This window comes from Equus przewalskii, chromosome 7 (genome assembly GCF_037783145.1).
Source record: "Equus przewalskii isolate Varuska chromosome 7, EquPr2, whole genome shotgun sequence".
In the NCBI taxonomy this organism is placed as follows: domain Eukaryota; kingdom Metazoa; phylum Chordata; class Mammalia; order Perissodactyla; family Equidae; genus Equus; species Equus przewalskii.
In genome coordinates this window covers 7,337,776-7,350,615 of record NC_091837.1, presented here as the reverse complement: position 1 = coordinate 7,350,615, position 12,840 = coordinate 7,337,776, and the positions used below count along the sequence as shown (strand labels likewise).

The 12,840-nt window shown below is 43.6% G+C and overlaps 1 protein-coding gene across 4 annotated transcripts in view; it reads left to right on the top strand.

The window, feature by feature from the left end:
- OSBP2 (oxysterol binding protein 2) overlaps window positions 1-12,840 on the top strand; it is a 181,073-nt gene that overhangs the window by 34,569 nt on the left and 133,664 nt on the right. The gene's annotated exons all lie outside the window — the stretch shown is intronic.

Here is a 12,840-nt window from a genome sequence, read left to right as displayed (position 1 = left end):
AGACCATTTGGTTACCCAGTGGTTTAGTTAATATGGAAATAGTGGAAACAATGCCCCTTGCTTTCCTTTATTCACCAGCTATCAAACAAATGAGTTAGATCCCTAGCTCCTCCCAAGGTTGCTGATGACTTATCTTTTTCGGTATCGTTATGAACTCCTTGACTTGATGTCTTTCAGCGTATTGCAGTTGTTATTCTTGTTTTAATCTTTGAGATATAATTCACATACCATACAAGTCACCCATTTAAGCTGTGCGATTTGCTGGTTCGTAATATATTCACAGATATGTGCAACCATCACCACAGTCCATTTTGGAATGTTTTCATCACTTCCAAAAGAAACCACATATGCTTTAGTTATCACTCCTCTGTGCTCCCCCACCCCAAATCTGCTTCCCAGTCCTAAGCAACCACTCAGATATTTTCTGTCTTTCCATATTTCCCTATTCTGGACTTTTATATGGGTGGAATATGTAGACTTTTGTAACTAGCTTCTTTGACTTAGCATAATTTTCAAGGTTTATCCGAGTTGTAGCATGTGTCAGTACTTCATTCCTTTTTATGACTGAATAATATTCTGTTGTATGGATACAATTCCACTGTGTGAATATACCAAATTTTTTTTGTCCATTCATCCACTGATGGATATTTGGGTTGTTTCCACCTTTTGGCTATTATGTGTAATGCTGTTAGAAATGTTTTTATGTGGACACAGGTTTTTATTTCTCTTGAGTATATACCCAGGGTTGGAATTGCTGGGTCATAGGGTAACCCTATGTTTAATCATTCTATAATGTTTTTCAGTATATCTCTTTGGATAACTTTTTTAGTGGTTCCTCTCTCTATTACATTATTTATACATAACTCATCACAGTCTGCTGCTGTCATTTTACCAGTTTTAGTGAAGTATAGAAACCTTACCTCCCTGTAAGTTCCTTTACCCTCTCCCATTTATGGTATAATTGTCTTAAATATTTCCTCTACGTACATATAGAACCACATCAGACAGTGTTTTAATTTTTGCTTCAACCATTAAAACAACTTAGACAACTGAAGAGAAGGAAAGTTTATTGTCTTAACCCATATACTGCATATCATGTTCTTTCCTCCTTCCTGATGTTCTAAGATTCCTTCTTTTATCAGTTCCTTTCTTTTTAGAGAACTTCCTTTTGCTGTTCTTTTAGGGTAGGTCTGGCGGTGACAAATCCTCTTTATTTTCCTTCATTTGAGAATGTCTTTACTTTCCTTTCATTCCTGGAGGATATTTTCACTGGATTCTGGATTGACAGTTCTTTTCTTTTAGTGCTTGAAAAGTCTTGGCCACTTCCTTCTGGCTTCCATGGTTTCTGGTGAAATCCTCTGTATTTCAAATTGTTTTTCTTCTTCGTAAGGTGTTGCTTCTGTCTCAATGCTTTCAGGATTTTTTTCTTTGTCTTTTTGTTTTTGGAAGTTTGACTATAATATGTTGTGGTGTGAATTTCTTTGGGTTTATCCTCTTTGGGTTTGCTCAGCTTCTTGAATATGGAGATGTACATCTTTTGCCAAATTTGGGAAGTTTTCAGCCATTATTTCTTTAAATACTTGGTTTTCCCTGCCTTCTTTCTTTGCCTTCTCCTTCTGGGACACCGATGACACAAATGACAAAAGTCCCCCAGGTCCCTGAGACTCTGTTCATTTTTTTTCAGTCTATTTTCTTTCTGTTGTTCAGATTGGGTGATTTCTCTTGTTCTATCTTCAGTTAACTGATTTTTTTCCCTCTTTCCCTTCCTTCTGCCGTTGAGCCTATTACTGGGTTTTTTTTATTTTGGTTCCTGTATTTTTCAGTTCTAAAATTTCCATTTGGTTCTTCTTTTTGTCTTCTGTTTCTTTGCTGAGACTTTCTATTTCTTTGATGAGTCTCACTATTAAACCTGTTATGGAAACAGCCGGAAAATAGAATATGAACACTTTTCAAAACTCGGCAGCCTGATAGGGACAGGAAAACTTAGTGGCATTCATTGCTTAGCTATTGCTTATCTTTCAGATGGATGAATTTTGGTGACAACACTTATTTCCATGGTATTTTACACTTGCTTTACCTAAATGGAGGTTTAAGACCATCTTGGTTATCAAAGAAAACCTTGCACTGAAGCAGTGTTTTCTTTGGAGAGCAGTGATCTTTGTGATCAAATCAAAGATATTTAAAGTTGAATTGATTCGTTTAATAAATATTTGCTAAGCACAAACTACGTGGTGGATAACTGCTAGATTCTGGAGATGCACAGTGAATTAGATAGCCACAGACCCTGCGTCAGGCAAATAAAGCAGCAATCAGAGTGTGATATGGTAAGGACAGTGAGGGAGGAAGCCCTGGGGGCTATGGGAGCATGCAGGGCACATAAGGAAAGTTTCTTGGAAGAAGTGACATTTCAGCTAACCTGTAGGATAAGGTAACCAAATGGACAGGGAGCAGGAAAGCATGCAGGTCGAGGAAGGAGCATGTGTACAGGGCGAGCTCGGCTGGGGGGCTGGCAGGCTGGGGGCTTGGAAACAGTGGGCAGGGAGGAGCTAGCTCAGGAAGAATTGCTAAATCTTATTCAGGAGCAGGGACTTTGTCCTAAAGAAAGAGGGAGAGTAGTTGAAGGATTGAAAGCAGCATTTTGACAGGCTCAGAATGAAGTTTTAGAAGACTGTAGCGCAGGAGTGGATTGACAGGGGCAAGGCAAGATACAGAGACTGATGAAGAGGCTGTGGGTGTTGTCCAGGCGAGAGAGAACCGTGACCCAGCTCAGGGCTGAGCAGGGCAGCTGCAATGAAGGGGATGGATTTGAGAGAAATTGAGGAGGCGTGAGGGAGAGAACTTGGAATTCTGCTCAGTGAAGTCCAGGAGGGAGACTTCAGCTGAGCCAACCTCACAATTCCAAACTGTAGTAACTTGGAAATATATTGTGATTTGTTGTTGTTACATTGGCAGAAAAAGTGATATGTCCCTCTGTTTTCTATTTGATAAGATCTTTTAGTGTAAATTTGAGATCTAAAGTATTTGCCTAATATTCTATGACAGACTTTCCACTTAATAATCTTGGGAACCATCTTAGATGTCACTGGGTAATACATAGTGTTCTGATATTTTGATGGAACCACAAAAAGATCTAATGGGTTTTCAGTGAGTGATATTGACGGGGTTGGGCGTTGTTACCCTGTTATTCCACCTTAAGCATGTGAGGTCAGCAGAACTTTTGGTGGGGGCCGGGGCTGGGTCATCCCCCTGGGTTTGTTCTGCATGAGTGCTTCTGTAGCACTCATGCATTAATTCACTCAGCCAGCACATCCTCTCTGAACTCTCACCAGGTGTCAGCTCTAAGCTGGGCAGGGACGAGACGGGCCAGGTCTGTCTCTCATGAAACTTATGTTCTAGTTTGCAAGCAGCAAATACAAACAATGACAGTAAAGCAAAACATTTTTTCTCGATGGATACCCATGGAAAGAGCCCTGTGCTGGTGGTAAAGAAACCCAGTTCCAGTTCTGGCTTTGTTGTTTACCAGATCTATGGACTGGGGCACATAATTTGCCTTTTCCTGGCCTCCTCCCGTTCCTTGGCTATAAAATGAAGCTCAACCTCTCCTACAGGTGCCTGGCATATAGAATATACTTGATACATGGTTGCTAAACAAATCAATGTCTGCTTTGGCCACTTTACAGGCCCTGGTGAGGATCAAAAGAGTCATGTTTGTGACAGCCTCCCATAGAAAGCGAAGCGCTACCTAGATGTAAGTTGTATTGATAAGTATGCTGTCCTTTATAAATTACTGTCATCCTCCATTGTGCATAAATGTAGTGATGTGAATTTCAGTAACTGGAGAATGGCTCCTGTCTCCTCTTTTATTTTTATTTTAAAAATTACATTAGAAATGTCCTTCCTCTAGAATTTGTAGCAGCATTTATTTAACATTTCTCAAGGGAAACTTTAAATGGCAAAGAATGAGGCCAGAAGCAAAATGAAATGGTGTCAGGTCTCGTAGTGACAGACTCATCTCCGGAAGCAAAAACTACACAGTAGATGCTTCTGTTTGATGAGTTACTTCTGACGCTTGTGATGTTGAACGTTTTTTGAATAGCGCCATCCAACCAGCTTTGATGACTTTTGAGAGTACAAATGAAACCTAGGGGACAAGTCTGTGCAGCCCTGTGGGTAAGAGGCAGGGCTGCAGGTGAGTGGGTGGGTCTGGCTCTAATGGCTGCCTCCCCTTTGGGACCTCCAGCGAGCTGCCATGTCTCCGAGCCTCAGCCTCTACATCTGGAACAGGGAGGTAACGTTTCTAACTTTCTTAATACATCTTAAATGGCTAATCCATGTGAGATGCTTCTAAGGTAAGCTCCCAGGGTGTGGTAGTTAGAATGAATAGCTGAGCTTCATTACTTACACCTGGAAGGGTCCTAACAGCATCCCTTTGGCCTGAGAGGTAGAGGACCCAAAATCTGCTGTTTCTCATGCTTGTTTTCTGTTGTACAACCTTCTTTACTGCCCTCCCTGCCGTCTGACATCCCTTCTGTGGCTGCTGCCCATGCGTACCAGCAGGTTCTTAGTCAAGAACAATAGAAAACCAGCTCTGGATATTTTAAGCAAAAAACCATATTTACTGGAAGCTTCTTCATGAGCTCACAGGCTCCCTGGAAAGGCAGGAGGACAGACCTCTCAGAGGAGAGGTGAGAACAGGGCAGGTTGAGCAGCCAGATCCATGACCAAAGTTATGTCCAGAACCATCCTGGAGAGGATATTGACACTCAGGCACTGGATGTTGATGCCATCTGGCACCTCTACCTCTGCTGCCCCTAAGAAGCAGTTGTTGCTGTTGCCACCACTGCCAGGAAAGGATTCTCCCCATCCCTGTTCTTTTCCATGTAAACTTTTAATGAAGTACAATATGCATAGAGAAAAGTGGACAAATAAGTGTACAATTCGGGGAATGTTCACCAAATGAACACACTGAATAACCACTACCCCTGCTGAAGAGATAAAACATGACTAGACCCCCAGAACCCTCCCCCGTGTCTCCTTCCAGTCACTGTCCCCCCAAGTGTAACCACTGTCTTTGACTTCTCACCCCAGAGCTTACTTTTGCCTTTTATTGTACTTTCTATAAGTAGGATCACACAATATGTTCTCTTTGTGTCTGGCTTCTTCTGCTCAACATTGTATTTGCGAGGTTCTTCCAGATTGTTATGTGTAATTCTGATGCATTTATTCTCATTGCTGTATAATACTCTACCATTTGGATAAACCATCAGATGGATAAACCACCATTTGTGTATCCATTCTAGTGAGGGTGGACATGGTGTTTTCAGTTTTTGGCTATTGGGAAGAGTGATGCAGACATTCCCTACATGTCTTTGGTAGCCACATGTATGCATCCCTAATGGGGAAGTCCATAGGAGTGGAATTGCGGGATCATGGGGTGTGTGTATGTTTACTGATAACTGCTGAGGTTGAGCACTTTTTCGTATGTTCATTAGCTATTTGGATATCTTGTTTTTTGAAGTGACATAAGTTTTGCCCATTTTTAGATTGGATTGTTGGCCTCTTTATTACTCATTTTAGGAGTTCTTTATATTTTCTTGTTACAAGTTCTTTGCTGAATATATTTATTGTGAATGTCTCTCCCACTTGGTGGCTTATATTTTCTGAGCCTACTTTTTGCCTCTCTAGATTTAAATTTAAAAACCTCTGCAAATGCGTGGGATTGGCCTGCGTGTGCCCTGGTGCCAGGGATCCCAAACAGCAAACATCAAACCTTGTTTGCAGTCACAGGTATCTGTTCTGAGATGATACAACTCCTGGGGAGGTGCTTTGGCCGGGACTTAGCTGCACACACCAGAAATGACGCTGGCTAGTGTTAGCTGAAATGCTGTGCTGCCAAGGGTCAGGTAGCCTCCTACTCCCTGGGAGGGCTGAACTAGCGGACTGGAATCTGAGGGAATAGTCCAGATCCCAGACTCGCACTGCCTCTGCTCTGAAAGGGCCAACTGCTGACGCTGCTGCAGGGAGCCACAGAATGGGAAGCTGATGGCTGCAAAAGCTCGCGCCCTCTGCCACAGTTCCTGCCGCCACAATGGATACCTTTTCTCCTGCTCACTTCCACATTTAAGTCCTGTGTGAATGCATGTCATTGGGGAAACCTGCATCCTTGGAATCTTTGCTGCAGGTCATTTTTGGGTCTCCAGCCTCTCTGGTATAGGTAGAGGGGAGAGCTCCAAGCAGCAATGGGCAGCTCTGGGGCAGGGCTGCTTCAGTAACTAGAGGAACTGAAGAGCCGTGTGGGTGCTGTGGTGGCCGAGTATTCTAGGTGGGAACTGTGTGGAGGGTTGAAGTGCAGTCTCATGATTGGCATGTGGGAATAAACCAGCCCAGCTGTGTGCGAGGTTCCAGAAGGTCATTCCGGCACTCATCTGTTCAGCCATTGTGGTTAGTGTTCTAGAGCTGCGCTGATAAAGCAGTATGAACTGGATGGCTTAAAACCACAGAAATTGTCTCACAGTTCTGGAGGCCAGAAGTCCCAAATCAAGGTTTCAGCAGGGCTGTTCTCTCTCTGAAGGCTTTAGGGGAGAATCTGTTCCAGGCCTGCATAGCTGCTGAGGTTTGCTGGTAATCCTTGGCATTCCTTGGCTTGTAGATGCATCACTCCCATCTCTGCCTCTGTGACTCTCTTCCTCTTCTTATAAGGACACCAGTCATATTGGATTAGGGCCCACCCTAATGATTTCATGTTTACATGATTATATCTTTAAAGACCCTATTTCCAGATAAGGTCGCATTCACAGGCACTGGGAGTTAGGACTTCATCGTATCTTCCTAGAGGACACAGTCTAATTCATAATACCCGTCATCAATGCAGGCCATGGCTGGACCCTCTCCTTTGGCTGCTCTGGATCCCTGGGCTTTCCCAGAGCCACACGTCCCCACACAACTGCTCTCGGTTGGCCTGGCCCTCTTCCTAGTGTTTGCCTAGGCAGAGTCCCCTCATTGTTTGAGACTGTACTTCACTGTACCTCCTTGATCCCTCTAGGACAGAAAGGACCATTCTGTCTCCTGAGCTCCCACCATTGGCAGCTTATCCTTCCATTTGGAGTTTGTTTTTGAAGCCAACTTTTTATTGACAGCTGATATGTATGTAACATACAACAGACTATACATATGTAACATACATACAGAAAAGTAGGTAAACTGTAAAAGTGTAACTCAATGAATTTTCATGAAGCGAACATCCCCTTTATTCTGAATTTATTTCCCTCTGCTTATTGAATAGTAGCTAGCAATTTACAGGCCTCTTTCACAAATTGGAATGTTCTTTGAGGCCAGAAAATGTGTCTTATTTATCTTTATATTTACCCCCTCTCCAGTTTCTAGCACAATTCCTTTATATAGCAGCCCACAGGAAGTACTTGCTAAATTAGAATTTAGAAGATTGGAGGTGAATTTACCAAATGAATCACAGTCAGCTTGAGCTAGTATTGAGTGAAAGTCACACACAAGGCTAAGGACTTTGCTCCAGATTAGTAGCTTTTGTCTTTCTTTGTGTCTGGATTCAAATTGCTGCCTGTCAATTTTTTTCTTGCCTATGGCCATTTTTTGTGAAGGTCCTCTAGAAAGCATAGCCCAAGGCGAGGATTAAAGAGCTGACACTTTGTTTGAGAGATGCAGTCCCAGTGCAATGAGACAGAAGTGGGAAGTGGAAAGATAAAAATGACCATGATGTAGTGCGTACCTTGCTGGATGTGGCTTCATGCGAGCTACAGAGAGACACAGCAGATCTGGTGCATGGACTTCTCCAGAAGTTACGCAAGGAGAAAACACATCTCTGAGCAGTCTGCAGAGGGAAGATTGGAGGGGGAATTTATATGTCCCTTTTGCTTCCATCACCCATTTCCCTCTGTGGCATTTCATGAAAGTCCAGAAGTGGAGGGACATTTGGGCAAGGATGAGGCACCGACCGAGAGAGACAGAAAAGGAGGCGGTCGAGGGAATCTGAGAAGGCGCACAAGGTTTGTGTCCAATACGCTCCACACCTTGCGCTACTCAGGTCTGCTCGTGCCCTCCCATGGTATCAGCTCTCCTGCGATGTGGGGACCTCCATCCATTCTCCAGAGAGAACGAAGACGTCTTTCCCCTTTCCCTGGGAGGGGAGGTGCGACTCCACTCAGTGACAGAGTCCCCTTCCTGATGGCCAGCTGGAGTCGCCTGGAAGACTGAAGCAAGAAGGTTGTGAAACAAGCTCATTCACTGCTCCTGTGGCTGGTCCTGATGCTGTAATTGATATCCATTATCTTCCTCCTCCACCATACGTTCTAGATCCCTTTCACTCTCTGCCAGCACTTTGGCTGGTCTGTGATGTTTGTCCTGAGGGGTCTGAGTTCCTTGTTGCCTTGCCCATTAATAGCCTTTACCAGAAGTGGAAGTATTAAGAGATTCCCCAGGGAATCCCCTGAGCTCTGTTCCAGACATTCTTCTCCTATCTCCACGTGTGCCACAAACCTAACTCCTCATGGCAATTAGCATCAGTGACTCCAGCAGTATAGTGACTCCCTTCTTGGTCTGTTGGTCACTGGCATGAGGAGCCGAAGGTGGCCGGCGGGTAGCATCAGCTTCTAGTTTAGTAGAAGCCTTTTGTGTTGTACCCCAGTACTCTGGAACTGGAACTTCTAACCCAGCTGAGCCCAAGTGTACGGGGATAGGAAGCACAAACTCTGCAAGGGGTTACTATGTGACGGTGAGCAGGGCCACTCCTGGACCCATCTGCTGTGGTTATGTAGGACGTGGCACCAGATATCAGTTGTCAGTTCAAGGCATATACTGCATCCTGGAGGACAGAAGCTCAAGCCCATAGTCTCCCCAGAGGGCACCTCAGCTGAGCCTTCAACAGGCCATTCTGTTGTTCTGTCAGGTTGGCTGCTCCTGAGCGACGGCAGGGTTCATGATGAGAGCAGTGAATTCCATGGTCAGGGGTCATTGATGCACCTTCTTGGCCGAAATGGGTGATTTGGTCTGAGACCGTGTTATATAGGAATCCAGGCCAGCAGATGAGGAGTCGATAACTGGAACATAGTGCTGCTGGCAACTCTGTTACCAGAAAATGTGATTTCAGTAAGGGCAAATTGCTTACCCCCACCAAGGTGGAAGGGGTCTAATCTAGTTGGTGGCCCTCTAGTTCTTCCCAAGGAGTGGGCCATGCCCTGTAGGTTCAGTGGTGGTCTCTCCTGCTGGCAGGTTGGGTACTCAGTGGGGCAGCAAGATGAGCCTTGGTGATGCGGAGGCAAAAAGGGAAAGAAGGGCAACGGAAGGCTGCCAAGTGATGGTGCTTTTACTGTCCAGCCACCGCTTCACAGCAAACTGCAAGGGTCACAGAGACCACTCGTGTTCTCTGGGCTCATGGACTTCTCCAGAAGGTTTGCAGGGATAAACCATACCTTGGAGACATCCAGGAGAGAGTAAGTAAGAGATATTTACCTGCCTGCTTCCCATCCATTTCCCACTTCCCACTGCTCATTATTCAACCTGTGAGGCGCTAACCCTTCCACACTAGTGAGTTGCAAAGACCCAGCCTCTTGGTGGCCACTCACGAATCCAGATCCTGTACTCTGAGATTCAGCTCTTCTTCCAAGTCCAGAAATGGAGGGGTGACTCAGGCCAAATGGGGCACCAAGAGAAGGAATGGAGGAGGTGGTGAGGGGACTCTGAGCTGGTGTACAAGGTTTGTACCCAATACAGGTGGGTTAGTCACTAGCCATAGTGCTACATTAACTATTACAGCTCACTTAGTGCTTCGGAAGTGCTATGTTAACTATTACAGGCTTCCAAGTTGTTATGGCAGATGTCACATTCTCATTTCTGGCAAGGATGTCGGCCCTCAGTACTACCGAGTATTGTTTGGTTGGGAGTTGGTGTGATTCACTTAGAAGGATGTTAGTTATATAAGGTAACCTTGCTTGTGGTTAAGTTTTACTGCAGGTGTTTCATATTTTGTCTCTACTTGTCCTAAATATGTAAAATATCCACCAAATGTGAAGTAATGCCTCAAAACGTGTCTCCTTAAAAAAATGGCAGAAGATGTATGATCATGTATGCTGATATGAGCTCTGATATAACTGGGAGGCCCTAGGACATGGACTGGTTTGACTTGAGGTAATGAAGCCACTGAAGCTGCCCAGGGCTCCATGAGAATAGGTTTTGGATTGCTGCCCTCCTCCAAAGGCCCCTGGCGAGGAGGAGGAGTTGCCACTGCAGCTTGTAGGACCCAAGTCCAGAGTGCAGTGAATGGGGCCTTAACTTTTCCACCGTCTGGGCTGTTGGGTGGCCCTGGAAGGTTGATTCTTAGAGAGAGGCCTACTGCAGCCAGAGCTCTCAATAGGGAGACACAAAACCTTTATATACAACATGGGTAGGTGCACCCCTCCCAAAAAACCACCTGAATTTTAGGATATGTCCCTAAATTGTGGGCCCTTTCAGGACTGACTCTGAAGACATTGAAATTTTTAAAAACTGACTAAATAGGACAAAAATTATCACTTTGGCCACTGGTGGAGAATGGATTGGCCACAAATATCTAAATGAAAAAAGAGCAGAGCTAAATTCCAAGATAAGCAAATGCATTGGACCTTGATAATTTTAAGGGGCTTTCAATCTCCAACTTCACATATGCCACGATATAATTTCTTCCAAATAACACAGAAAAGTAAAACAGAAAAATTAATCTCCTCAAGTCTTTTAATGAAAAGTAACTTTAGTTACAATGAGTTAAGCTTAAATTTAGATTTGGGTCCTGGGTGACTGGTAAAGCTTATCTGCTATATTTTCATTTCCTGAAATTCTCTTGTTACTTTTCATATCCACCTGTTCTTGTTTCATTTTTAGCTACTTTTGTTTCACAAATTATTCTTCCTTTTATTGATGTTATTCCTTCATCTTTGAGAATCCTAAATCAATTTATTTTCATTTTTTTCATGTTTCTCTGATAGTTCCGTTTTGTCTGAAGTGATTCATCTTCTGAGTGTTAACTTTGTTGGCTTCTTTATTAGCATTGATTTTCTTCATAGGTTTTGAATTTTGTTTTTCAGAGGTTCTGCCTCCCTCCCCGAGCCTTACCTACCACTCTACTCTTCTTGATCTGGTGATTTTTAAAGTGTCTCCCCCTTGACCGCTGGAGAGCTTGGTCCAGAACCAGGCTTTATGATGGGGGCTTAGGGCTTCTGTCTTTCAGTGACATTGGGAATATCTCCAACCCAGTCACTGAGCCTGAGGGCAAGTGAGTTCATGTTTTGGCCACAAGGCTTCATATCAGCTATGAGCATGGGCAGAATGTGATGGTAGCATTATTTTTTAAAAAAAATTTTTAAATAACTTAGACTTACAGAGAAGTTGCAAAAATAGTACAGAGAGTTCCCATATACTCTTCACCTAACTTCCCCTAATGTTAACATCTTACCTCACCAAAGTAGAATCTTTAGGACCAGGAAATTAACATTGTTATAATACTATAAACGAAACCTCAGGCTTTATTCATATTTCACAAGTTTTTCCACTGATGTCTTTTTTTCCATTTTATGATCCTGTCCAAGATCCCACATTGCATTTAGTGATTTTCTGTTTCCATAATTTTATCTACTTTTATTAAGGAAGATCTCTCTCTTCCCCATTTATTTATCCCTTCAGTTATTTACTTGTATCAGTATGGACTCGTGGGTATTTATTTTAGTTGATGGATTGTAATCCAGTACTTCCAGCCAGCCCTGATTTCACATAGTCACCTGGTTTCCATCTCCCCGTCTTGTACAGGGTACTTCTGTTTCCTGTTTTCCGTAGGAACTTCTGGAACTCCTGGCTACCTCTTCTTTCCTGACATTAGGCCCAGAAGCCCACTATTTTTAATTTTGGGATAAAAGTCTAAATGCTTAACACAACCTACAAGGTACTACATTTGATCCCTGCCTTATTTTCTAGCTTCATTTTTCTCTTGTCAACTCTCTTGTTCTCAGTGATCCAGCCACACGGAACCTTTTCCTGTCTTTGAAAGCTGTAAACTTCTCCTCGCCTCATAGTCTTTGCCACTTTTCCCTCTGCCTAGAACACTGTCACCCCATTCTTCTTTTTTGAACTAAACCATAGTGTCTTTTTGGTTTGTTACTATGCTATTTAACAGCTGAACAATCTCTAGCCTAAAAGTCTTTAAATCTAAAACGGCAAGTTTCCAACAGGTACGCCCAGCTTTGCCAGGTTTGTAAATCAGAATGCGTTTCCTTCAAGTGAAAGATATCAGCACTAAGAGCTGGAGGTTTTTTCAGGTGTAGACTGAGTCATCTTCTCTAAGGGATGTAACCAAAGCATGAGGGAATCAGAAAAGGCAGCAACTGTCCAGATGAAAGGTGAATGTCTTATTGAGTGTCAAGTCATTTGACTTTAAGAACTGGTAGAAGAATCAAGAAAATAACAAACAATAAACAGTCGGGGGAAATAATGAACATTCAAGGGCAGCAGAATTGCCAAATGAGCTCCTGCCTCTTGCAGTGTTACATGCTGACCAATTCCTCTTCTTTTCCCAGCACCCCCTGTGAAAAGAGACTTGGTCTGTCATGTGGGGTTCTGAATTTCCTTTGAGTATCTAACGGAGTGAGTTAAGTAGATCCAGTCATGATGGTTGGATCTCAGTTTTCAGTCACTGGTCACAGTTGGAAGTGGCCCACATTTTAGTCACCTCTGCTTCCCCTTGCTTTGGTACCATTAGCTCCATAATCTGGTAACCAACAAAGGGGCAGTCCCTTGACATGAGGTTGCGCTGTGTTAGCCCAGCCATTGCCTTCGTCTCATTGGTTG